Source organism: Neophocaena asiaeorientalis, unplaced genomic scaffold (assembly GCF_003031525.2).
Source record: "Neophocaena asiaeorientalis asiaeorientalis breed wild unplaced genomic scaffold, Neophocaena_asiaeorientalis_V1.1 scaffold49, whole genome shotgun sequence".
In the NCBI taxonomy this organism is placed as follows: domain Eukaryota; kingdom Metazoa; phylum Chordata; class Mammalia; order Artiodactyla; family Phocoenidae; genus Neophocaena; species Neophocaena asiaeorientalis.
This window is the reverse complement of record NW_020172456.1, coordinates 5,841,460-5,869,043: the sequence shown is the minus strand read 5'-3', so window position 1 is coordinate 5,869,043 and position 27,584 is coordinate 5,841,460. Positions and strand designations below refer to the sequence as shown.

The 27,584-nt window shown below is 51.7% G+C and overlaps 1 protein-coding gene across 4 annotated transcripts in view; it reads right to left on the bottom strand.

Moving 5' to 3' along the window:
- Nucleotides 1–27,584, bottom strand: part of MIDEAS (mitotic deacetylase associated SANT domain protein) — a 69,696-nt gene that overhangs the window by 32,900 nt on the left and 9,212 nt on the right. The window contains exon 1 of one of the 4 annotated variants that reach the window (XM_024737763.1): nucleotides 10,921–11,236. The exons of 1 other annotated variant lie outside the window; for it this stretch is intronic. The gene's annotated coding sequence lies outside the window, so the exon portion shown is untranslated. Of the gene's footprint in view, nucleotides 1–10,920; nucleotides 11,237–27,584 lie in introns of those variants that run through there. 2 more of the 4 variants (XM_024737760.1, XM_024737762.1) reach the window with 2 other exon arrangements.

The following is a 27,584-nucleotide window of genomic DNA, read 5'->3' as shown; positions in this document are numbered from 1 at the left end:
CAGGAATCACCTTTGTAATAAGCAACTGCCACAGTAAACAGTAGCCACCAGCACTGCCCACGTGTCCAATGTGTGTGAGTATTGCTCACTTGTATAACCACTTATCCCCATCTGAGAAATGAGGAAACGCTGGCTCTGAAAAGTAACTTGTTCCAGGTCACAGCCGGAGGTCCTCTGTGAGGAGCCAGGATTCTAATCCAAGCCTACCAAGCCCAAACCAGGTCTGCTGCCTGTCAGTGCTGAGCAGTGGTTCTCAAACCTACCCTGAGAGATTATTAGTTCATGGGTCTGGTAACGGGGAGGAAATCAAGGTGGGAAATCCACAGTGCTTCATAAGCAGCCCAGGTGGTGCCCAGGTGCTGGAGCAGAGGGACGGCTAGAGGGTCGGGGCCTGGCACAGTGCAGCTTCCAAGGACCCACTGCTCCTCACTCCCCTGGGAGCCACCTGCCAGGGTGTCGTGTCCTGCACAGGAGGCATGAGGGGTCCCATGAGCCCTAGGGCTGACTATGGCTCTTAGAGTGCCCAAGGCCCAACTGAGTGCCCATGTTTACTGAGCTTTTACTATCTGCCGAACACTGCTGAGTGCATTGCTGGCAATATCTTATTTAACCCTCACTCTTCTTTGTCCCATTTTACAGCTCTGGAATGGTACACTCAAAAGTATCTATTTAACACAAAAGAAGACAGTAACGGAGGAACAGAGGAACAAAAAAAAGACATTAGAAAGCAAATAGCAAAAATGGCAGACATAAATCCAACTTTTTAATAATTACTTTCAATGTAAATAGATTAACACCCCAATTAAAAGGCAGAGTTTGGGAAAATGGGTTTTAAAAAACCCATGATCCATGGTGGCGCAGTGGTTGAGAGTTTGCCTGCCGATGCAGGGGACACGGGTTCGTGTCCCGATACGGGAGGATCCCACATGCCGCGGGGCGGCTGGGCCCGTGAGCCATGGCCGCTGAGCCTGCGCGTCTGCAGCCTGTGCTCCGCAACGGGAGAGGCCACAACAGTGAGAGGCCCGCGTATCGCAAAAAAACAAAACAAAACAAAACAAAAACCATGATCCAACTGTTAACAAGAGACACACACTTTAGATTTAAAGACACTAATAGGTTGAAAGTAAGAGGATGGAAAAAGATATACCATGCTAACAGTAACCAAAAGAGAGCTGGGAATGGCTATGCTAATATTAGACAAAATAGACTTTAAGACAAAAACTCTTATTAGAGACAAAGAAGGACACTTTATAATGACAAATGTGTCTACCCATTAAGAGGATATTACAATTATAAATGTATTTGCACCTAACAACAGAGCCCCCAAAATACATGAAGCAAAAACTGTCAGAATTGAAGGGGAAAATAGACAATTCAACAATAAGAATTGGAGCCTTCACTTTCAAGAATGGATAGAACAACTAAACAGAAGATCAACAAGGAAACAGAAGACTTGAACACTATAAAGCAAATAGACCTAACAGATATCCATAGAACCTTCCACTCAACAACAGCAGAATATGCATTCTTCTCAAGGGTACACAGAATATTCTCCAGGATAGATCATAAATTAGGCCATAAAACGAGTCTCAATAAATTTGAAAGGGTTGAAATCATACAAAGTATGTTCTCCAATCAAAACGAGATAAAATTAGAATCAAAAATAGAAGGAAATTTGGGGACTTTACAGGAAATGAAAGTTAGAAGTAACTTGTCAAGTTCTCAGCTCAGAAAGGCCACTCCTTCCTTACTCAGACCATATTCTCCACACCTTCTGCACAGCCCTAGGAAGCTGCAGATCTCAGATTTTTGCAAATGCCTGGGTAGCTACCACACAAGACACATACTGAACCTGACCCCAATCTTGATCCCAGAATCAAAACAGCTAGGGAGGGAGAGTCCTTTACGGCTGTAACAGCTTGTTATTCAGCCCTACTTCTCCCTGGGAAGATGGCCACAAGCAAACATCTTCACTTCCCCAGCCAGTCTACAGAATGTCCAAAAGGCAGATCCTTCCCAAAAGAAGGAAGCTAACATATACAGAGCACTTTCCCCACGCCAGGTACCTGACATACCCTAATCCACGCATACAAACTTCCCACCCAGGCATCTCATTGTCCCCATTCTACAGAGGGAAACCCGAAGCTCTGTTATTAAGGTGGCAGAAGCAAGATTCAAAATCTTGTTGTCTGCCTTTAAAGCCCTTGGTCTTTCCATCATCCTTCCAGAAAAATCCCAAATCTACACTTGTTGTGGGCTTCAGAAGGAACGCTATACATGAGAACCCCACAAAGCCAGCTGTGGATCCTCCCCTTTCTCATGCTCCCTCCCAGAACTGCTATTTTTCCTGGGGCCATTTCCAAGTAGAGCATAGTATATAACACTCCCTCCTAAGAAATACTCCCAGCCCCCGCCTGCAGAAACAGTCTCCCCTAGAGACCGTGAACATCTGTAAGACCCCCTGGAAGCTAGGACAGCCCATAGGGCTTTGAGGTGGGAGGACTGCAGGCGTGAGCTGGGAGCTGCAGTCAGCAGGATCACCCTCTGGAATAAGAGCCTCCACGACACATGGAGAAAGGTGGCTTGTGCCTCTCTTCAGAGCCAACCACCAAAGGAGAGCATAGCTGCGGAAGCTGAACAGATTCCAAATATCAAGGGATGCTGCATCTCACTCAGTCCAATTCCTTGTTCCACAAAGCAGCCCAGAGAAGGAAAGAAACTTACCTGCAAATACACAGACAGGAGCAAGAATCAAGGCCCAGAATCAAGGACACCAATAACAACGCTTCATGCCTCCATTTAGGAGGCCCCACCTTTTGGCAAGACACTGGGCAGGGCTTGGAGCCGAAGTGAGACCTCAATGTCATAAATGTAAGGCTTCTACTTCACCATCATCTCCACTCCAGCATTTCTTGGGGGCACTACTATGTGCCAAGCATGGTGCGGAGCACTCCACACGCATGATCCCGTTTAATCCTCACGGCAAGGCAGGTATTATTACACTCCCGTTTCTCAACGAGGCACCTGAAGCTCTGAGGTCACAGGAGTAGAGAGGCAATGCCAGGACTGGAACCCAGAGCCTTTTCTGCAGGGCCTCAGGCTCAGCCTCCTGCTTGGGTACACATCAGGCTATTTGGGATGGATGGCAGCAGGCTCTGGGCTGTTCACATCTCCCTGGAGAGCAGCTTCAGCTGGCCTGACAACCAGTCATGTCCTGGAAGTGTGGCTGGTCAGGAAAGGTGAGTGAGAGAGGCCTGGGAGGCGAGTGGCTTTGAAAATGAAGATGCTACTGGTGATTACCACCACTGGGCCAACCTGTGAAGCTCAACATCTTCAGTTCAAGAGGAAGCCACATCCCTCCCACACTCTCCAACCCCACACCCACAGCTGGCCAACAGCTCTTTAAAAATAAAGCGGTGATTCGCCCCCAATCCCCATGGGGCCCAGGTTCCTGCCCCTTCCCCTGGCACGCTGAAATCTGGGTCAAGTCAGTCCACGCTTGGGTTCCTACTAGTGCCAATGCCCCCACCCAGGGCACTGAGCATCAGCCCCAGCATGACAAGCCACCTCTCTGCATGGGGCTCTCAGAAGGGTTTCCTCTCAAGAAATGAAACTACTAAATAAAGGTTGTTCATTGCACATCCTAAAGAAGGGAGACAGATAGTGCCCACCCACTCCAAAGATCACTGGTCCAAATCTCAGTTTCATGGCTGACGGGACTGAAGCCCTGAAAGGTAACATGATTTGCCCAAGAACACACGGCTCATTACTTGGGTAGAGCTGTGGTCAGGGCCTCCCAGGGGATGTTCTCACACTCAGCACTCCCTCAGACCTGGCTGGCTCTGCTGCCTCTTCTCAGGAGAAAGGAAGCGGGGGATGGGCAGGAGCGCTGTCTAGTTGTGGTGTCTTCATCAGCTCTGGCTCATCTGCCTGGCCAGCTCCAGAAGGAGCTAAGACCTACCTGATGGCCTGGGGGAAGAGGGGGAGGGGAGTTTTTTCAGGGGGTCATCCTGCTGGTTTGGAGGCTAAGAATGGGGATAATATGGCTCCCCAATACTTGCTAGTGACCAAGAAGAACAAAACCTTGCTGCCAGCAGAGGTGGGGCGGCTCTCAACATGGCTGCCTAGGGCCTCCTAGACGGGCTGCAGAGTGGGCACAGAGAGCCAGCCACCTGCCCCCCTCGTCCAGGCATCCAGTCAGTGTCACAGCCTTTCTCAGGTCCTGGTCAAGATCCAGGGCCTCGGCCAAATGCTCACACATTCCTTGCGTTTCTCCAGTCTCTGAGCAGCTGCTGCAGGCCCTCTTCTCCTGTGCTGATTTATTCTTTATTGTTCCTGAAATACACCCAGAGGCCTTTGGCACCAGGCACCAGCAGAGCATCCAGCCCAAACCCCGAGTACACACCAACCAGGCTCTCTGGGACCTGAGCCAAGCCAGCCGGCATGATGGGCCCTGGGGTCAGACCCAGCAGCCAGGAAGGGAGGCCCAAGATCCCACCCACTCCAGCCTATGGTCCTAGAGCTGTTCTCAGACTACGGAGGCTGGGATATTTGGGGAGATGGAGATGCTTGCAAGGTTTCTGGGAGGGCTAAACTAAACCTTTCCACTCCTCTCATGCACGAGTGACTCCCCAGCGATCCCCCCCAACACACACACACACAGCGGACCCCCACGTGCCCATCGCCCTGCACAGCAGGGCCTCGTGGCTCAGGCTGGGCTTCTCGCTACCCTGTAAAGTGTTTGGAGAGGGAGGGCTCAGAGGGGTCTTCCCCACCCTTCCCAGCCCAAAATATCTCCCCTATCAGCCAGCTAATGGTGCCTGAATTCCTACCATCAACACTTCATTCCTAGGGTCAAAGCATTGTTCCCTGTGCACATGAAAATAGCCAGGAGAAGTGTGGGAGCTGCCTGGTAAAAAGACAGGGCTTTGGGGTCAAACAGGATGTGTCCTGGCTTCTCCAGTCACCTGCCTCTCTGTGGGCCTCAGTTTCCCTACCAGTAAATGGGCACAATATTTTCATCTCATAGTTATTGTGGGATTAAATGAGGGTTTTATACACATACACACACACACACACACACACACACACACACACACACACACACACACACACGGAGTGCCTGGCACAAAGAGCGAGCTCGATAAATGTGATTTCATTTCCCCCTTGCTGGGCAGGGGCAGATCATTCATTATTAGTCCTCAACACCTGGAAGGGAATGAAATGGCCTCTTCCAGTTCCACAGCCAGCTGACAGCAGGGCTGACCAGACAGAAACAGGACAAGGGGACTAGGAATCCCAGCAACAGTGCTGGGCTCTGCAGACATCTGGCCTAGGGACCCAGGAGGAGCACACTCAGCACAGGCCTCCCCAGAACTCAGCTGCGCCAGCAGGGCCTGCAGGGACATGGCGGGACAAGAGTCCCCAGATAAAACTTGGCAGAGCTTCCAAGCCCATAGTGGAGCCTCCACCCTCCTGGGCTCCCTCTAAGAGCAATAAAAGGGAAAGGCCATCACCTGAGGGAGGCTGGGGAGACGGTGGTCACAGAAAGTCTGAACAGGGATGCCAGAGGCACCGGGGCCTGCAGGGAGCAAGTAAGCCTGCCCCGAGGCCACCACAGTGAAAGTCCCACAAGTAGAAGTGCCTGTCTGGTTATTTTTGGTACCTCTTCTGCCCAAAGCCAGCAAGGAAAGGCAGCTGCTAGCAACCTGGAAGGGCTGTTTACACTCAAGTGTGCAAGCACTGTGCAAGGACAAAAAGAGCACCAGCAGTCACCGTGCAGGAGGGCCTCTGCCCCTGCCTTCCTCTCCCGTCTGTCCCTGTACAGTCCAACCTGCACGCTGCATAGCCCACAGAGCGTGGGTACTTCTGCTTTCAGTCAGATCCAGTCTCCTAACCACAAAACTCCCTCACACACACACAAACAGACAAATAACTATGGAGCCAGCTGAAGACTGGGCCACACCCAGGAGCCGAGACAGTATTCCTCTGGGCTCTTCCTGCACTGAAGCGGCCCTTCCCCGTTTTGAAACTGGGAGGGGCAGGACAGAGGAGCCTTTCCTCTGTGAAGCGAAAGTGGGGACAGTCTATGGAACTTCAAGGAACTCGCTGCCTTCTCAGCTTCCCCATTTGAAAGTGAAGGACTAGATGTCCCAAAGTGTTTTCCAGCTCTGGGTAAATCCTGGGAGCTGGAAAGCCCAGAACTAGGACCCAGGGCCAGCTGAAGAGGTCAAAGCCAGGTCAGGTGGGATGGAGGATCTGAGGCCAGCCAGATGTGGCCCAAGAACTGCCAGGCAGGCTGGGGGGAGGAGGAGGAAGGGGGAGAAAGGCCAGACTACTTGTACTCGCAGGATTTTGAGTTATCACTCAAACCATTTCTGAGATCTCTTCTGAGTTCCAGGGCCTTCCCCTCCCAGGAACTGGCAAATTCTGGCAACAGCAGGCTGGCTTGGGGTCTCTGTCTGCCCAGCTGCTGGAAAAAGCTGGGAATCGAAATCCCCCACTATTTTCCTTCCTCTCTGGACCCCATTTCCCCAGAGAAGATGGGTGGCCTCAGAGGGAACCCCCTTCTGGCTGCAAGCCTGTTGTACTTCCCTCTCTCCAAGCTCTGGCCAGGACAAACTTGCCCTGGCTGTTCCCCTCCCCCCTTCCTGAGACTCCTAGAGGAAGAAGCATTGCCTGGAAAAAATAACACTCACCACAAGCTCCCTGTGGCTGGAGAGAAAGGCAGAGTGAACAGGGAGCACCTTCCCCGGCTGGCCATAGCACCAGGATCCGTTCCAGGAAGAGCAAGATCAAGAACCACTGGCTGGGACGGCTCAGGCCTCCAGCCCCTCTCCTCCCCACCAGTCCCTGAAAACCACAACCAGTAAGTTGAGTCCCGCAGGGAGCCCCCGACCCTCACCCCTGCAAAACCCCAGCTCTCTTCAGGCATGTGTTAACTTTCTTCTTATATAATATCTTGGTGTTCCCCCCACCCTCCCACTCCACCCTTGCTACCTGGTGAAACAGCCAAAGTGCTTTTAGGAGCAACTCCCACCCCAGGCTCCACCCGAACTCCACTGAGGTCACACTGAGAGGCTTCAGGTGAAGCGAAGACAAGAGGATTTTTTCCTTGGCTTTCTAAAGCAGCCTTCCTCCCACCCACCTGAGCAGTTCAGCCTGAGGCCTGGGCGGGTAAGTTCCCGAGAGCACAATATGATCTCTGGGAAGCTGAGCCCTTAACCCTCCGCAGCAGGGACAGAATCCCTTGCAAAAGTACACAGGCCGCAGGGTCTGGGCTGGTCCAGGCTGGAGTGCATCACACAGTTTTGCCCAGGGCCTAGGGAGTTCGAAAATGAGCTTCATTTACATAAGCCCAGTGGCCTGGAAGGGTACCCTCCTACCACAAGCAGGTGACCCTTCATTTCCTTTTCCCTGGAAGGAGCAAAAGGCAAACAAGAGCTGGGCTTGGTAGGAACTGGTGAAATGCTAGCCATCATCTGTTGAGTACCTACTGTGTGCCAGTCACTTTGCATGCATGATCTTGTTTAACCTTTGTAGCAACCCTATGAGTAATTATTATCATCCCCATTTTATAGGTAGGGAAACTGAGGCTCAGGAAGTTAAGCAATGCTCAAAGCCACACAGCAAGTGGGGCAGCTGAAGAACGAACCCAGGTCTGCCCAAGCCTCATTCCTATGCCCCTGCCAGGCTTCCTTCAGAGTCACTGCCCAGGTTATTTGTTCACACACCATCCAGGAATGGTGTTCTGAGTGTGGGGAGGGAAGTAGGTGTACACAAGTTTTGCCTGATGGCTCTGGAATCCTAACTGATGTCCCACTGACTGTTATTGTTCCCAAGTGCGTGACTGTGAGAGCCCCTGTAAGTGTGCGTGTGTTGGGGGTGGAGGGAGGGTAATCTGGATTCCAAAGAGCAGTTTCCAACACCGAAGTTATGCTGTAATGCTTCTGATTCATGAAATGAGCTCACAGTCTCACGATATCCTGAATGTTGCTTCGAACGCAAATGCAGATCCCACAAGTAAAAACTGGGGATTTCAGCACACTCCACCCAGCTCCAGCCCAGCTCAAGGAGTTTACTTAGTTCATCCCCACACAGCCAGAGCGATCCTCCCTGTGCAGAAGCAACTCTTCCAATGGAACACGACCCCTGGCTGCATTTGCTGCAGCCTGTGGAGTGTCAGGGAAGAATGGAGCCCCCAGGCTGCTTCTGTACTAATTCGAGCACACACAGGAAGGGTGCCAATTGGCCTGGCCAAAGGAAATGCCCAAGTTAGCAGATTCCCAGGCAGGAGGCTCCAAAACTCTTTCACCCTGAGGTCCCATTGGGGTCAGGATTACTGGGACATATTCTCTAGAAGGCCAGCCATAGGGCAGTGCCAGGAGACTGGGTTCACCAGCATCAGACTCACACATGGACCAACCCTTTTGAAAGCAATGGCACAGTATGAATCCCGCAGCAGGACTCACTGGGCCCACCACACGCTAAGTCCACGTTTTCTGGATGGAGATCTTTCATTCATTTTGTTCAGCTAACATATGCTAAACACCTACTAGATGCCGGACACTGTGGGAACAATATAGAGCATATGCTAGAGCAGAGCTCTGACAACACTGAAATGTGCTTTCAACATTTGGTGTGTATGTACTAACTTGCAAAATCCTCACCTCAACTCTTCGAAGGTATAGGAACTCTAGCTCCCAGTTTATGATTTGACCACCACATTACAGTATGTGCACGAATGACTATATAAGGTGGAAATGAGTATTCAGAAGGCTGAGGCTTCTCCAAAGAAGTGACATTTGAAACAGGATTAGAAGGACACGCAGGAATCTCCCAGCTATTTGTGGCCATGCCCATTCCACCAGGAGCAAGGTTTGCTTCTGGGAGACCCAACTGCAGGAGAGGGGCTGTCAATGCCAAAGATTCCTGGACTGGACCCACTCCCCTTCCAGGACACTCTGCTCCATGCGCACCCCCCTGCCAATCCTCCCACTCAGGGGCCCAGAGGCCTTGTCTCCACTGGGCACCCCTTTCCTGAGTTCTGCAGCCACAGGAGGCCTTCAGCTGAAATCTGTAACTGCATATTGCCTTTTTGCTTCTTCATTTATTAAAAGCAGCAACCCACAGGGCTAAACACTCAAGTTATTTTTAAATCCCACATTTAAAAGTTGAACTCTCATCCCCACGGGCACTCCAGGGCACTCTTTCCTAGGGTGGGGTGAGGGGCTGACAGAGCCAGGAGGAGTGTGGGTTCTTCCCGATGCTTGGGGAGACCACACTGGCAGTGGTCAGGTCGTCCCAGAGCAAGCTGCATGGTTGGGGGGCGGGGGAGGAACCCTCCAGGTTCTTCACCCCGCTGGCCTCTGGGAGCTACTCAGACCAGAGTAACCCGCCAGAGGCCAATCCAATTAGAGTGGAGACTGGGCCAGAGCCATACAATGAGATGGTTTATCACAGTAACTGAGTGTTTACACCCCTATTATTCACTGTCCAGAGCCGTAGGAAAAGGAGGATCCACAAATTCCCAACCAGGGACGGTTTCTCCTTTCCCCTTCATCCTGAAGCCATCTAACAGCCTGTGAAAAGGGTGCATTTCTCTGATGTTAAAGCGGCACATGCACACCATCCCTAGGAGGTTCTGGAGCAAGACAAGTGGTTTCCTTCCCTTAGCCGGGGCCCCACAAGGGAGACGAGGCTTCTCCTCAGAGCTGCGTTTCTTCCACTTGCATCAGGCCTCCAGTCTCAATCCTGAAGCTGCAGGGCCAAGGAGAGGCCAGACCCCCAGACTGCCACCAGGCCAGGCTCCCCCTGTTGGAGCAGGCCAGACCTTCCCTCCCTCCAGCCACAGCTGCCAACAGGGGTCCCCTGAACACACGTGCCTAGGCGGCCTCCAGACTCACCCAAGGCCAGCCAGGTCTCCCCCATCCCACCGTCCCCTGAGCGAGGCTGCACAGGCTGGCACACAGGTCCCAGGTGGGACCGTGGAAGCAGGAAGTAGCCACTAAAGTTGTGACCGACAAAGTTTTAAATGCGGGAGAGTAACTTCCCCTTTCATCCTTGCAGCAGCTCACTCTGGAGGGTGGGCTGCAATACCCAGGGGCTCCCACTTCAGAGTGGCAGGTATCTCCTCTAGGTCCGCCTTCCTGAGACTTCCTTGGGGCTGAGGCTTGAAAGCGTCAGGCCCTTACCCAGAAGCCTGGTGGGGGCCCTAGAGGTGCAACCTGGTGCACACGCTCCTGGATGTGTGAGTTGTAAGGGGGGTATGACTACCGCCACCAAGCCGGCCTTACGCAGGCTCCAGAAAAAAAACCCGGGCTCCCGAGTTCCGCACAGGCACCACCAAACGCAGCACAAGGTGAGGCGGCGGGAGAACTCCGCAGGCCGCGTTTGCACGGGGCGTGAGGGGTTGGGCGAAGGATGACAGGTCTGAGGTGCGCCAGCAGCCGGCAGCGCCGGGGTGCGCGGGGTGAGGCCGGTCCGCCCGCCCTAAACGCTCCAGCTTAGGCCTCAGCTGCACTGGCCCCGGTTCCCTGCCACCCCTGCACCTCTGTCCCCCAAACTCCGGGCGCGCGTGCAGTTTCCACGTCCGCTCTCGGGCGCACACGGGAAAGGGAAAGGGCTCCCGCACCAAGTTCCCGCAGCTCGCGAGACCCTCCTGTACCTCTCGGACCCAGGCTCGGTCACGCAAGCCGGTCCCGGCGGACACCACGTTTCGCTCAGGCGGAGGAGGAGCCGCCGCTACCACCACGGGCCGGGTGGCTTGGGAGGGTTTTCCTGCCGGGGCCGCGCCTGGGTGGGCGGGGGCCGCGCGCGAGCTGCGTAGCTGCACAAACACGGCGGGTTGGCTCTGCACAGGCACTTGTTTGCGCCGAGCCGCGTGCAGGCCTCGGCCGCCGGCCCAACAGCCCCACTTACCCTGCTCCTACCCGAGCTCCGGCATCGGCTGTCCCCTTTCCGCCGCGGGCCGCCGCCTTCGGTCGCCTCCAAGGCTCCAGCCGCCTGCACGCACTCCCGATTTTAAAAACAAACAGGCGCCGCCGCCTCCCCGCGACGCTCGCAGAATTTCCGCCAGCTCGCGCCTCCCGAGGCCGGGAAGTTTGCTGGCAGGGCCCGGGCGGGACGCGCGGGCTGTCACCCCTCGCTCCCGGCACAGGAGCCTCGGCGCACCCCGCGCCCGTGGTGTCCGCCTCGCGATCGCTCTCCCTCCCTCCGTGTCACCCCCCAGTCCTCCGATGCAGTGTCAGGATTGCACTGCTCTGACTCATCGGTTGAGCTCACAGCTTGAAAAAAAAAAAGAGAGAGAGGGCGAGAGGCAACAGCGAAGGAGGAGGACTCTCTGGCGTGCTACAAAGGATTGCACAACTCGGGGCTGGGAGCGCGGAGCGCCCAGCGGCGGGCCGGCGCGCGCGGCACGGCGGCGAGCAGGAACCAGCTCTACCACTTCATCAGCACAACTGTCTCGGGTCTGCCTCTCAGCCAGCAGGCCCGGCGCCGCCCACTTCCTGAGACCAAATAAGGCCGGAGAAGGCGTCTTTAAACCTCCGGCGGCTGCCCAGGCTGGGGATTTCCAGCAGACTTCACCTCCACTCCTAAGTCAGTCGCCACCCTCCCCCAGCCCAGGCCGGCGCCCCCGATGGCTTTGCTGGAACCAACAGGCCACGCGGCTCGTTCCTTTCACACCAAGGTCAGGACGAGACGGTGACGAAATGTTTGGAAACCCAGCGGGCCTGCCAGGAAAGTATGTGTGTGATGTTGGGGAGGACACAAGTCGCTTTCTTCCACAAAGAAAACTCTCGTTTTGGATACGGTAAAGCATGCTTAATCCTCTCCAGGGGCACTTCATTAACAGTCTCCCCAAGCTTCACTGTTTGGCTTATCAGCATCCTAGTGGTGTTAAGGTTATTGAGAAACTGCTCCCAGCTCCTATAAAAGACCCATGTCTTGATTACTTAGGTGTGAAAAGCTCCTTGGTTTAATTCTAGCAACTGAGGCCCAAGTTAGGCAGCTTTTGACTGCATGCCTATATTTCGCCTACCTTCCCTACCATCCCCTGATGCCTCCTTAACTGGCGGGAAGATGGGAAACTTTTCTGCTACTCAGGAGGTTCTTGCTGGCCCCCACATACCATGAGGCTCCAGGGCCAGGAGAAAGTCCTGGGGAGGGAGCCCTTTTTTCCTAGTTCCTTTCATTTGTTTTTGTTTTTGTTTTTTCTTTTCCCCAAGGAGATGGGTCAGAAGGAGATTCTTCTTTGAAGGAAAAACCACTGAAGAATACACTGTGTCCTGGCAGCTGCTTTTCCCCTGTGGACAGTCCTGAGAAGCAGGTGCATCCCTTGCTTTCTCAGGGGGAAGGGGAGGGGCAGCAGAATGTGATTCTCACGGTCCCTCTGAACCTGCAGGGCAAGGACCTTCCCCACCGTGCCCCTCCCCCTGCCCCCAGTGGATGACAGAGATGACACTGGTACCTTCTGACTAGAAACCTTCAGAACCCCACACTTGCTTCTAAGGGGCATGACCTTCCTGTCCTCTTCCGTCCCTTCACTGGCGCGAGCACCTATGTGCATCTGGAGCTCTCACCTTACCCAGGAGGAAAAGGGCTTATCTGCACCATGGTATGACAGAAATGTCACAGTAATGACAACTTAGTCTCACCTGCAAAATAAAGATAATTATGCCAGGGGACTGGACTGGATGACCTTTTAAAATTCCTTCCAGTTTAAAATCCACGATTCTGTGATTGTAAAAAGTGAATGGAGGAGCCAGGGAAACGACCTCCAACAAAGAAAAGCCCAGGCTCTCGGATTTAGCATCTGCTCTGACAGTATTGTTCCTGACAATTCTCAAAGGATGTCCCCACACACAGCCTACTGAACAAGCCTGTGTGTGAGAGAGTTTCATCCCGCTCATTTTATGGATGCAAACATTGAGGTTCAGAAAGGTTGAGTGACTTGCACAAGACCACAAGGCAAGCCAGTAGTCTGTCATCTCTCTGTTCCTCTTCCCATCTCCCCTAGAGGAAGGCAGTGAGCAATTGAGGGACTGGGACGCTCAGGCATGCTGGCCCCCAAGTAGAGGCTGGACTCTCAGGACTCCTGGCAGAGGTTCTGTGTAAAACCTTTTTGTTTTTTCCATTTGTCTGATTTTTTTCCTTCCCACTGACACCTCATCCAAGTGAGGGAAGCAAAAGCAAAGCCACCTGGTCTGCAGTGCTCACTCCTCTGCAAACCTGCAGCCATCCTGACCTCCCCCTTGGGCCTGGTCCCCAGAGCTGGCCTCGAGCCAGTCCAGAGCAAGTCCCCCGATAGCCAGTGTAGACAAGCCCAGGAATGTTCCCCACCAAGCAGAACCCTGGCTGGGGAGCACATTTCTAGAAGAGCCTGCCACCATGAAGCCAGAGCCTAGCCTCCAGGGAACAAGTGGGAGCTGCTCCAAAGGGCACTCCTCAGCCTTGTCCCGCCAGGACTCCCTCTCTGTCCCACGCCGGGATGCTGGGCCAGGCCCAGGAAGCAGCGTAGGGAGCAGAGGTAGGTGGCAGGATGCATGAGAAACAGAAGTCACTGACCTGGAACAGCCCTGCTCATCTTGGAGCAGCTCACGCTCACAAAGGAAGAGAGGGAGGAGAAACGGCGTGTGCGTGTGTAGGGGAGGAGGGCCCAAGACTGTCCCAGATGGCCCCTGCCTGGCAGGAGAAGTCTCCCTCCCAAAGGCAGGCAGCTGAGGATGTATAAAGAAAGCTGCAGCTCTTCCAGGAAAGCCCTGGAGGTCAGTTTTGCTGCAGATATGACAGTGCAGAATCACTGACATGTGAAGTGAAAGTTTTGGTTTTAGAAGCTCCAGCCCTTCCTACAGAGGCAGCTAAGAAGGGTGCCTTTTGGGTAAGAAAAAAAAAAGGTGTTCCAGGGACCTTACCCACACAGCAGACTTTTCTCCACCAGCAAGCTTCTTTACAAACTGCAGAAAAGAGAGAGGTACAGAGCTCCAGTTCCCAGGGAGTGCATCTGCTGAGAAACACTCCAGGAAGCAAAGCACCCTAGACAGGATTTCAAACTCTGGGTCCCAGTGACAGTAGAATATGGCATTAGAGAGGCTTCCTAGAATGGCATCAGCTCTCTGGACTCCACTCAGAGTGATCCCTCACTGCCCTGAGTGGTCATCGTCAGCATCCACTTCTGGGACAACTTGACACCATTAAGAAGCTTCCAAGGGTGAATTCTGTGCTATGTGAGTTATATCCCAATAAAGCTATTATTAAGAGAAAAAAAACCAAAGCTTCCAAGGAAGCCAGGTTCTCACCACCCATCCACTGCCTCTAACTTTCTGCTTTCATCATTCACGATTTAAAAGAGGAGTTTTCGGGCTTCCCTGGTGGCGCAGTGGTTGAGAGTCCGCCTGCCGATGCAGGGGACACGGGTTCGTGCCCTGGTCCGGGAAGATCCCACATGCCGCAGAGCGGCTGGGCCTGTGAGCCATGGCCGCTGAGCCTGCGTGTCCGGAGCCTGTGCTCCGCAATGGGAGAGGCCACAACAGTGAGCAGCCCGCGTACCGCAAAAAAAAAAAAAAAAAGAGGAGTTTTCTTCACCCCAAACCCCATGCCTGCTTTCCTGTCCTTTTTCCATTGTCCTTTCTCTGTCAGGACTTTCCATCAAGGCCAGCACACATGGTGTGTTTAAGTGAATAACCAACCTTTACAGGAATGTGGGGAATAGGGGGTACAAATACCTTTGAGGAAATCCCAAGTCCACAATGCTGGGTTCCTTATGTCCCTTATGTTCCTTGTGTCCCTGTTGTCATTTCCCTTTTCAGAATAAAGGTACTACCTCTAGGACCTAATTACCTACAGTTAAAACAGAAGAAAGATAAGGTTGTAGAAAGAGCAGGGAACCAGGACTGAGTTTGGGTCCTGCCTAACTAAAGCCAACCCACTGTGTGATCTTAGGAAAGTTGACACTTACCTTCTCCAAGTCTTGCATTTTGGCTCCCTAGGAGATGTACTGTAAGTATTTGCTACACAAACAATAAAAGAATGCCTACTTTCTCGGGACTTTGGAGAATCACAAGGACAAGAAAACTGCTTTATCGTGCTATATACCTATACGAGGTGACAATTTTTTTTTTTTTTTTTACTGTTTTACCCTGTATCCCCTTCTCCCAAAACTAGCTTCTCCCTTTCAAAAACCTAGTCCAGTCAAGATTCTTTTTCCTCTGAAAGGACCCCAGGTCCACCCCCATCAGCCTCAGGGTGACCCTATGCTGGGCTCTTCTCAGAGAGACTCTTTCCAACACTGACTCAATGTCCCATCCAGGTGTCTCTCCAAGGCTTCTGCTCAGTCCCTGCTCTTTGTGTCCTTCCCTCCAAGCTTTTCCACTGTGCGCCCTCCCAGCCCGAACAGGGATGCTCCTCTGATGCCTGTGCCTTCTCTTCACCCCTTTTTTGCCACGTCCTTTCCGAGGGAGCAGGGAGCTCAAAACCCCAGCTGTGAAGTTAAGCCACCGTGTGCTGAGAAGTCCCTGCACTGTCTTCTCTTTTACCCATGAAAACCCAGGGGGCCCTCCGCCTGAGTTCACGGTTACCTCACCTGTTCCGGGGCAGGGCCGTGCCTGCCACAGCAGCCTACAGCTGTCCTCATCCCGTGGCCCTCCTACCCCCGCCTCCACCTCCCTCTCTCGCAGGCCTGGGCCAGGTTCTGAGTGCCTTTGTCAAGCCTAAGAGGGAACTTCTGCAGATGTCCCCAGTTGCTGCTGTCACTCTAGGAGAGACGTCTGGCTAGGGATAGGGAGAAGGACAAAACAGGTGTGGCCACCACGGAGGGTGGGCCAGCAGGGCCACGGGGACAGAAACACCCTTTCTTCACAGAACCAGAGCTGCCAGCTTCCCGAAGGCCTCGTTTCAGCACAGTCCCACGTCCCCTGCAGAACCCCAGGACAGACTCCTTCACGATCTGATTTCTGGAGCTCAGCCTCCCTACCTTGTGTTTGTGGGCCAGGAGGAACGGGCCGTCCGAGATCCAGGGTGTGCACTGGGCATGCTTTAAGGCATTATTTTTAAATGAAAACAAATACAAATGATGCACCTTGGACTAGAAGCCAAAATTCATATTCATGGGAATGTCCAGGTTAAGAGCACAGGCTGAGACCTGAGTCCAATTCTTGGCTCACACTAGCTTGATGACGTTGAGCAAGTTTCTTAACCACCTGGTTTTCTCATGTGCAAGAAGGGGATGATAAGAGCTTAAAACAGTGCCTGGCGTACGTTAAGTCTTCCTAAGTATTGACTCCCATTTTTTCTCATCTCCTAACTGATCTTCTAGTCTTGCACACCTATCACCCACACTGCCATCAGAGTGATCACATCCCTTTTCAATACCTCCCATCATCTACTGCAAAAAGTTGAGACTGTTAGCCAGACTGTTAGGCACTTGCAGTTCTGGAATGATCTGGCTCTGCCCTACTTCCCAGCCCCAGGCCTACATAGCCTAACAACCTGAAGTTCCCCAAGATGCCTGCTCTCTCACACGTGCTCCTCCTCCCCCCACTTTCATCCACAGGTAAACCTGCCATACCCTGGTCCTGACTTAAGCTTAATGGCAGCTCTTCCAGGAAGCCTTCCTTGACTCCTCCAAGCAGAGCACGGCCACTGCAGTGTACACTGCTGGAGCCCTTCCAGAGCCCCTTAACCAGGTTGGTGCACTGTGAGGGCAGCTGCTGCTAGTATTGACTCCCAGCTACTGTGAGTGTTGACTGCCAAGGGCTCACAGCTGCCCCTGTGAGGGGGCTCAAAGGGAGCCTTTGCTAGGAGAGAGCACTGCAGCCAAAGGGGGGGGGGGTGGAGAGGGGTGGGTCCAAAAGAAAGGTGGGATCAAATCTGTGGTGATGCAGTTCCTAGTGCAGGGCTCCCTGTGGTATCTGGCTGAAGCTAGCTCCAGCTGCAACACATCCCTCCTTGCTTAGCTTCTTCCCCAGCCCAAATCTGCTTCCCTCACTTCCTGCCTCCTGGGAGAACTTAAATCAATCCCAGGCACCCCGAACTGTCTTGGTCTCTGTCCCTAAGGATGAGACCAGCCACTCTCTCTCCTAACTCCCATGGCACGGTCTGTTTATCTTGACTCCACCCCCTACACCTTGCTCTACAGCTGCTTCCTGCACCATCTCCCTACTAGGTTCAGAGCTTCTGAAGGGCACAGCCTAGTTCTTAGTCACCTTGTATCCCTGGTGCCTACGTAGTACCTGCACATGCTGGGTGCTTAGTAAGTGCTTGTTGATAAATGCACAAATAACATTTGTGGAATTCTGAGGTAGGCAATAAAATGTAAGTATTATTATCACTACTTTTATTAGTACTCTGTTTCTTCCATTCTAAGATGCACATTTTAATATCTCTGAAGTGAGGATGCATCTTACAATTGATAGCACATCAAGGTTTAATTAGCAGCATTTTCTTTTTCATAGTTGTAAATAAAATAATGGTCATTTTATAATCATTGGCTTCTTAGGTTCAGTGGTGTATGGTATTATTATTATTTTTGGCCATGCCACACAGCTTGCGGGATCTTAGTTCCTCGACCAGGGATCGAACCAAGGCTCCGGCAGTGAAAGCACCGGGTCCTAACCACTGGACCGCCAGGGAATGCCCTGTATGGTATTACTACTACTACTACTACTACTACTGAGACTGGATCTCCTGGGTTCTGGGGACTGCAAGGCAAAGTCCACAGAGCTAAGTCCCCATTACCTGAGCTCAGTAGCTGTCAGGCAAGCTCTCATAAAGTGACCTGCATTTGCCCAGGGACCAGAAGGACCCCTGTGTCCAAACACCTCTGGAAATTCCCATGAACGCAGGCCAACGTGATGTGGAACAAGCTCTGGACTGGGAGTCAGGAAAGTGACGTTCTAAGCCTAGTTCTTCCTCTGATTTTCTGGATGACCCCAGGCGGGACCTATCAACACATTTACTGAGCACCTACTAAATGCTTGACATGATGCGAGCCCAATGGGTCCACCCAGTGCCCTGAGAGGAAGCCATTATCCTCATTTTATAGATAAGGAAGCTGAGGTTCAGAAAGGTTAAACAGCTCTTCCAAGGTCAGACAGATGGTATTTGACCTCTGGGCTCTCTGAGTCCTTCTCTCGGCTATATGAGGATACCTCCCTGGGCCTGTATTTTCCCAGAAAAAACGTCAAATAATGAGGCGGTACAGATTGGAGGCTCACAGGCCATTCTCATTCCCAGATACACTGTATTTGACCCATCTCATGTATTTTATTTGAATTAAATTGATTTTCACCATTTATTTAAATCAGGAGGTTTAAGCTAAAAATCGGGATTTCTGGTTTGTCATGAAAGAAATTGGAACACTGGCCACATTGGGCCCTCCTTCTCGCAGGTGGAGCTAAGTAGCAGCACAAGGGGAGTGGCTTCAGGAGGGGAATGGCACTGTGATGGAACGCACACATTCCAACTTTCCACAGATTCCACCCCTTTCTAGGCCTTGGGTCACTATTGTTTCTCATCTCATTTGTGCTGTTTTCTTGCACCCAGCCAGCCCCTGTTATTGAGATCCCCCCTGTTCCCCGCAGGCCTTTGAGTGGGTGACCCTTAGACCAGATGAACTCCTGTGCCCTCTCCAGCCCTCACAGCCTGTGGCTCCTCCCAGAATCTCCCAGCGCGGCCTCCCTCCAAGGAGATCACTTCATGAACCTATTTCAGAACCACTCAGGCAAGCCCCTGCCTGGCACCTTTGCCCCATCACAGGGCCCCCACTGTTGGTCCCTCCCAGCCCCAGCCGGCCCCACCGCAGTCAGTTCCGAGGGCTGCAGGCGATGGAAGGAATGGCAGAGGTGGTGAACCAGGCAGGTGTGGAGAGGCGCTAGCGCAGCTCAAGGGGCGGGGCCCCAGCCAGGGAGGGAGGGAGGAAGGCAGGACTTTGCACTTCCCAACAGGAAAGTGGTTCGAGGAGATACATGTATGTGGGGAGGCTCCGCAGTCACAGAAGATGAGCGCTGTTTGACACATAAGGAAGGACAAGCAGTAACTCATCAGGCGGAAAAATGTACAGTCTCAGCAGCAATTAAAGATATGCAGATTAGAACACCATTAAGGGCCCCTTATGGCCAGAGTCAACGTGACAGTAAGTAAATAAATTAAACAAGAAAACTGCTGGCAGGGTCATCAGGAAACAGCTGCACATATATTGCTGTACCACTATAAACTGTTCAAATCTTTCTAGAATGTGATTTGCGTTGTGTTGCAAGAGTTTAAGACTCCATCAGGTAATGATGGTCAGGGAACCAGATCCCACGAAAACAACTTAAAATAGCACCACCGGGCTTCCCTGGTGGCACAGTGGTTGAGAGTCTGCCTGCCAATGCAGGGGACGCGGGTTCGAGCCCTGGTCTGAGAAGATCCCACATGCCGCAGAGCAACTGGGCCCATGAGCCATAGCTACTGGGCCTGCACGTCTGGAGCCTGTGCTCCGCAACAAGAGAGGCCTTGACAGTGAGAGGCCCGCGCGGCGCAATGAAAAGTGGCCCCCGCTCGCCGCAACCAGAGAAAGCCCTCGCACAGAAATGAAGACCCAACACAGCCAAATAAAAAAAAATAAATAAATTTATAAAATAAAATAAAATAGCACCACCAAGGAGTTTTTATAAACGATGCTCATAGCACCTATATATAGACACCCCCCCAAATGGAACTCCATTCAGATTACAGAATGGTATGTTAACAGAATGAAATAGGAAAGGACTGACATATGGAAACAATGTGATGAAACCATTTGATGAACTCATGTTAAGGGACAAAATCGGTACAAAAAATAGTAGAGGTGGACTTATCAACTATGCTAAAACTTCCATAGGAACATTAGCAGCAATCAGGAGAGAATTCTGAACAATGCAGATTGCTAAGGTGTAATGTTTATTATGTTAAGTTGATCAAGATGGTTTAAATAATGATGATGATACTGACGATGTAAAGGCCTTTGAACAGGATTTCCTCATAATAAAAACACCCCAGCCCTGGTCCCGGGGGCAGGTAGGCTCAGGGCCCCGGCTTGAGGAGGAAGGAAGAAGGAATGTAAACTGGGAGAGGAGGGGTAATGACTGTAGGTAGGGGGAGGGCCCCAGAGCTTCCCTTGTCAGAAGGGCTCTGAAAGACACCTCCACCAAAGAAACAAAGTTACACAAATAAACCCACACCATTTAACCTCCAACGTCCCGGGTGCTAACTCTTACTGCTGCATTTGCGCTCTCAATTTTACTAATACCTTATTTCAGCAACTTCGTAGGTGACACTAGGGCTCTTTGTGGGCTAGCCTAGGAACTCAACTACCATTTATAGCATTGTTTCTATGGAAATGTGTTTCAAGCTTCAAGAAACTGAGCTGCTGACAACCCTGGGGCACGCACGTGGTCTATAAATTAGGGAACTGAGACGAGCAGTTATTGCTGGGTCCTGGGCTCAGGAAGACAGCATGTTACTTAGATTCTGTGTCAGTTAATACACCACCAGCAATGATCCCGTTGGAGCTGGCTGGTGGTCACTGTAGAGGGTGGGGATGGGACCACGGCATCTAGGAATGAACACGATATTCTAGGAAAGCACATGGATATTCCCCACCCCTGCCTCCAAACCCACGCACAAGCCTGCGTGTCATGGGAGACATGAAACCGGCCTGAGTACCCTTCATGAGTATCCAAGGAAGCCCTGTGCCCAACACGCTCTCCAGTTTCTCTCTGACTCTGGCAAACTGCCAGCCACAAGGCCCTATTTCAGTCTGATCCTGGAACAACAAACTCCAAATCTTTGACAGTTCTGGAATTTGGCTTTAGCGGCTATGTGCTTGCGATAACCCATCTCTCCACACGTTCTGTTGCGGTGGCTTCTGTGTTAGCAGGCTCCAACCTGCCCGCTCGAGGTCTGCCCAGGGCTCTCCAGCTCCACCCACTTCGGGACGCCAAGCAACACAAGGAGTCTCCACTTCCTGCCTTGGACTGTGCTAGTCACAGGGAAAGAATGATCATGGGCCCTCCAACAGATACTCCACGTGACAAGAAAGTTCCCCACTAAGGAGAAAAGGCTACACACAGGGAGGCAACCCAAAGGGGGAGTGATGGGTGAGAAAGCCGTGCACTAGGTGTCCCAAGGTTCTGTGATGCCAGAGATACAAGGTGGTCAGAAGGCGGTCAGAAGACAGTCAGCTGCTCAGCCACAGGCCACACCTGCAGCTGCAAGTCCCAGCACAGCTCATGGCAAGATGAGAGGGGTCAGAGGGCCCTGCAGGCCAAGCCAGAGGTACCAGAGGTAGGCTGGATGAATGTGGGGGGTTTCATGAGGCTGGCTAAAGGGCAACTCTAAGTTTCGATACTATAATGAATCTGTGCAACACTGTGCAGGAGGTCATTTTGCAAAGCACACCCTCCCCGCCGCCTGTGTGAACTACAGAAGAGAGAATCTGCCTCCCCCTGCAGCTGGGCCAGCAGGACCCGGCAGCCTCGAGGTGAGGGGGCGGCTTAGATACAGAGCCTCAGGGCCACATGTACTCACTGGGCTGGTTCCCTAGAAACCCAGGTGCAAACAATCATCTGGGGCTCTGAGGCCACTTGAGGGTCGCCTGCATCAGGTCGAGTCCGCTGGGAGCCCCGAAGTTATGTAGTTAGCCAACCTATGAAGTCAGGCTCAGCCAATCTGAACTCTCCAGCCCCTGCAGTGCAGGGGGCTGATAAGACACAGCAGTTCCTTCTTTCAGGTGGTAACAGATGGGAGGCTTGGAGCTCCTCCCCCTGGCCTCCTTCCCACCCAGATCCAAAGATGTTGATAAGTTAAGGTCTTTTTTTTTTAAGTATATAATATATAAGTATATACGTGTATTTATTATATAAGTATAGTATATATTAGAGTATACTAATATATAATAGAAATGTTTTAAAGGTATAATATAGTCAACTATATTAATATATATTATATAATATATATTAAAGTATTACATAAAAGTATATACGTAAAGCAATTTCAAACACACAAATACTCCACTCATAACCACTTCACCTAAATCTTGTATTTACCTTATGCCAATTTATACCATAGCCAATGTAATCAGTTTTTATGCACTCATCAAGTGTATGTGCAATTTGCCTGTTAAAACAAGCCACTTTTTCACCAAAATTCTTCGGCACTTTCGCACGAATTAATATCATCTTCATACTAATTTAACAGTGACACAATATTGCACTGAGTCTAGGTATCACAAATTATACAGCCATGTGGAACACTCAGGCTGTTTACAGTTTTTTGCTATTTTAAACAACGTTGCTATAAATATCTTTGTGCGTATAGCTCTTTTCCTTTCTAGAATTATTTCCTTAGAATAAATTCCCAAGAGTAATACTAGTACGTAAAAGGAAATTAACATTTTTTATAGCTTCAAGTTTTACATTTAAAAAATATATTGTTCTATGTGAGTTACCTGGACTATCTTTTTCAAAAGTAGTTTTCCTGACACCTCCCAATCCTACCAAGCAAGGTAGGATGGCTTGGAGGTAGCTCCATTGATTTGCTGGGGAGGGATGAGGAAGGAGGACAGAGATGTGAGTAGGAAGGTGGAGGACTGAGTTGGACAGGAGGAGGGAGCAGGCCCCCTGGAGGCAGAAACAAAGGCAGATCCCAAAATAGATCCCTCCCAAAACGGGCCAACACCTCCCTAGGACATCAAACCCACCCCACCACTCAAGTTTCCTCTGAGTTGATCTTCCAAGGACCAAGAACAAAGACACACTTCAATGGGTTCCTAAAAGAGATCTTAGAAATACGATGTGATTCCTGGTCTGGAAACATATTTTGCAAACAGCAGAGGCCATGCACTCACAGTGGTCAAGTAGGCCCATGCATGTGTGGGTTCAACTCTGAGAAAGAAAATCTCTTAAGAAAGCAAGTCCACCTCATCAGAAATGGTGGGAAATATGCTCCTCCATGGCTCTCTCTAGGTGGCATGCAGACCCCGGGTAACTATTCCACACCAGGAAGGTTCTTGTGAGGTAACACAGGTCTCACTGTGAGGCACCGCAAAGACACTGCCTGCCAGGCTCCGTTCACAGGCTTGGGGAATTTCTGAGCAGGAAAGAACCACATGTGGTGTAAGTGTCTCATTTTATAGACAAACTGAGACCCCAAGTGCCTGCTTTGGGGCTCCTGCTGCATCCTGCAGTCATTGTCAGGTGGGTGCCCCTCTTCCTCCAACAGAAAGAGCCACAGCCTGTCCTGACGGTCACTCGGCTGAACAGGGCTTTCCATTTTAGAGCCTCAGTGCCTCCTCTCATGCTGTGCTGACTCGTTCTCGCTAGTTCCTTCTCTGTGCAAAGCCAGCAGACAATGCCAGGCCTGGACACTAAGGGGTCCTCCAAGGGCAGCTGGTGTTTAGCCCTCTTCAGGGGTTGGGCTGATGGGAAGGAAAGTCTCTGCCACCTTTAAACCAGCTCCTCACCATAGATGCCTCCTCAGGGTGAGGGGGACCCAGGTGCCGGGCTTTGTGGCCCTAAATCCCCTTCCCACGCTCACCAGGGTCTCCCTCAGGTTCAGAGAAACAGCAAAGCCACCAAGGCAGCAGCTCCACCAGCAGGTGCAAAGGGAGGCTGTCAGCTCACCAATCACACGTGTCCCCTGACCGAGGCCAGGTCCTGGGCCTGCCCCTACGCCCTCACATCCCCTCAGGCTGCCCTTCCGGTCCCGTCACGGGACACCTACTGTGTGCCAGGCACAGTGCTAGGCCAGGGAGGAGCCAGGCACACCTGCAGCTGATGCCAGCATCCTCCTGTGAGGAGGCTCTTTGTGCGTATACACACATATATTCCACTTGGAAAACTTCAGCGCTGCCTTGTAAGGACAGCCACCGCTCATGGCTGAGCCCTTGACACACTCAGCTTCGTGGAGGCAGCAGCTCCCCACTAACAGGCACCAGTGGAAAAGACCCTTGAAATGCTGGCAGCCACCACAGCCATGAGTCCAGAAGTTCAAAACTGCATTTTTCTCTTTAAAGCAAATTAATTCCTTCGTCTAAGATTATTGGAACTGAATGGCCAATTTGCTCACCGAACAAACACCCTGCTCGATTGCAGAAACGCTAAGGTGGCAGCTCAGGAAGGCAGCAAGGAAGCAGGTGACTTCTGACCGGTTCTGTGGGCTTCTGCCAGGAAAAGGGCAGGGAGGACGGCTCCAGGCAGGGGGAACAACAATGCACAAGGCACAGAGGCCTGGAGGAGCGCGGAGGAGCGGAGAGAGCATAGAGGGCGGCGCTAGGGAAGGGGGAGAGGCAGGAGAGGAGGTGGAGAGGTGGGCTGGGGCTCTCAGGGCCTTGGGGGCCTTTCTGAGGAATGCGAGGTTCCTCCTGCAGGACTTGGGCAGCCCTCAAAGGTTTTTAAGAGGGGTGACGTGATCAAAGCTGTGTTTTAGCAAAAACAGCTCAGATCCTTCCAAGACATCTTTTCCGCTTCTGTGTTGTTCTCAACACGATTCTATGTCATCTGTACAAAAATGGGCAAATCAGTGCAAACTGTGCCAGAGCCAGCACTGGCTAGGAACACTCCTGCTCCGGCCTTCCCGGGGGTCACCCTGACCCCACACTGGTGAGCAGGCCTCAGCCTCAGGAATTACCTCCAGTCCGGGGTGCAAGAACCCAGCCCTTGACACACTCAGCTTCATGGAGGCAGCAGCTCCCCACTAACAGGCACCAGTGGAAAAGACCCTTGAAATGCTGGCAGCCACCACAGCCATGAGTCCAGAAGTTCAAAACTGCATTTTTCTCTTTAAAGCAAATTAATTCCTTCGTCTAAGATTATTGGAACTGAATGGCCAAGATTTCAGTCAAGGTGCCCTGATGTCAAAGAGCTATAACCAGAGGATCTGAGGGCAAGAAGGGAGCTGGTGCTCACCGAACAAACACCCTCTTGTTTGGATGAGGAAACTGGGCAGGGATGCGACTGGCAATGCTGACAGCCCCAGGCAGATGAAGCCCTACCTCCTTTAGCTCTCTCTCAGGCAGGATATTGGATAGGACATCTCCACCAGGTTGACATCTTTAGAACGTGAGAAGAACGTACTCCTGTCACTCTGGACAACTTCGGCACCAAGCCTGAAGCCAAACCCCAGTCAAAAGCAAGGTAGCACCTCCCAAACACCTCATGGCCCTGTGGGTCTTGCCCAACCCCAGAGGAGAAACAGAATTTGTACTGTAGCTGCCTTTTAGCCAGAGAGAGCCAAGCTCTGGCCTCTGTCCTTACAAGGCAGCGCTGAAGTTTTCCAAGTGGAATCAAATGTGCAGGGAGGATCCAGATGCTAGGATGAGCTCTCTTTTCCACTGGAATCCTTCAAATTCCAGAGGAAAAATCCAACTGCTGATGAAATGCTCAGATCTCCAGAGCATATAAGAATCCTAGGACTTCCCTGGTGGCTCAATGGCTAAGAATCCTCCTGCCAATGTAAGGGACACGGGTTCGAGCCCTGGTCCAGGAAGATCCCAATGCCGTCGAGCAACTAAGCCTGTGTGCCACAACTACTGAGCCTGCACTCTAGAGGCAACGGGCCACAACTACTGAGCCCACGTGCTGCAACTACTGAAGCCCACGTGCCTAGAGGCCGTGCTCCACAACAAGAGAAGCCACCGCAATGAGAAGCCCGTGCACCACAACGAAGAGTAGCCCCCGCTCGCCGCAACTAGAGAAAGCCCGCGCACAGCAGCGAAGACCCAACACAGCCATAAATAAATTAATTAATTTTTTTAAAAAAAAGAATCCTAAAGTTTAGCTGGAGGCTAAAGGATTCAGAAAGATGTCCAAAAAGATTAAGATCAAAACGTGGATATTTTCAGTGGCCTATGGGGGATGCCCCATCTCCACCTCATGTCCAGCACTGCCCAGTCATCCCAGTCTGAGGGCTAGAACGGACTCTGGCTTCTATGGTGGACACTTGTCCACCTGGCATGCGTACCTGTCCCCAGGTTTAAGGAACCTGGCACTGTGAGTCCTTGTGGGAGGGAGAGTTCCACCTGCAACTGGGGAAGCTGTAACCTCCAGAATCTGTGAGAACATGAGCATGTGACCTAAGATGGCCAACCCGATGCTCAGCCTGGGCTCTGCCTGTGGACTGAGTGACATAAAGAATCAGGGAGAGTTCAAAATTCATTCTGGAGGTGGTGGCAGCAGTCAGGTTAGCAGGCACCGGTGATGCCAGGCCAGTGGCATCATCACCTCGTCTTTGGTTTCAGCTACCCAACTTCCCACAGGTCCTGACTGATTTCTGAGCCTCAGTCTCCAGATTTCCAGGACATTCAGTGAGTCACCAGATATCCTTCCAGTACATTCCTTTTCTCATTAATTTAGCCAGAGTCAGCTTCTGCTGTTTGCAGACCAAAGACCTAGACTACCCCAGCATGTCCTTCTACCTCTACACTGACTCCTCTGCACTGCCCCCCCACCCCCCCGAGACAACACCTAGGCTCAAGCTTCTATCTTTCCCTCCGGGAAAAGAGTCTCATCTAAATACACATCTGAGAGGATCACAGCCACCTAATAATCACAAATATGAACAAATGACGTAAATGCTGCATATAACAATTCATCCTGCCTCTGGTTCTAACCAGATGTCCCAATTTGGGGCATTAATATCAGAAATTAAAAGCATTATCACTCCCTTGGACTCTTCCCTATTTCCCCATCAGTTCAGGGAAAGGTGGACTTGGAGTCAAGAAACCTGCGTTCTAGAACTTGCACATGTCACTCCAACCCTGGGGCACCTGGTGACACCTGCAGCACCTATTTCTCAGGGAGGTTAAATCAAATGAGAAGTCCCCACCCATGGCAAAGACCCAGGAACCTTCTAATTCCTAAGTCAATCATTCTTTTCAGTCCTCTCTTTCTTGACGTCCCCAATGATTAACAGTTGATCAATTTCAGCTCAATTTAATAAAGACTTATGGAAAACTTGCCATGTGCCATGTGCTGTACTAGGTGCACAAAACCATGGTCCCTGTTATAAAATGCAAAGCTCCCTCCTCCTTTGACATCTATGACATCATGCTCTCCTGGTTTTCTTCCTTCCTCACCATTGGTTCCTTCCTGGTCTCCGTTGCTGACTTGCCTAGTACCGTACCCCTTAAACGGTGATCCCCTTGCCTCCTACTGCATGCTCTCCATGGGTGATGCCATCAGCTCCCCAAGCTCCAACCACCTTCTGTGTTCTGGTGATTCCCAAGTGTCTGTTCCAGAGTGTCTGACAGACAGAGGGGGCTACTGGGAGGTAATTGGGTTTGTCTGGAACTTGTCTTGAAGCTGTAGCTGTACAGTAAGTAATCATTTTTACTTAAATGACGTTTATTTGGGGTAGCTTGGTTAGAGTTCGTGGAGGGGGCAATGCTGCCCATTGCCATCCCTTGGGGGAGTCTCCTGCCCCAGACCCATATGTCCAACTGCCCACTAGAACTGCTTTCTTGGGTGTCCGGGAGGCACCTCCAACTCAACATGTACAAAATTAGACTCATTGTCTCTTCCCTCAAAGCTGCTCCTCCTTGTTTGTTTCAAGCAGAAACCTAAGGAAAC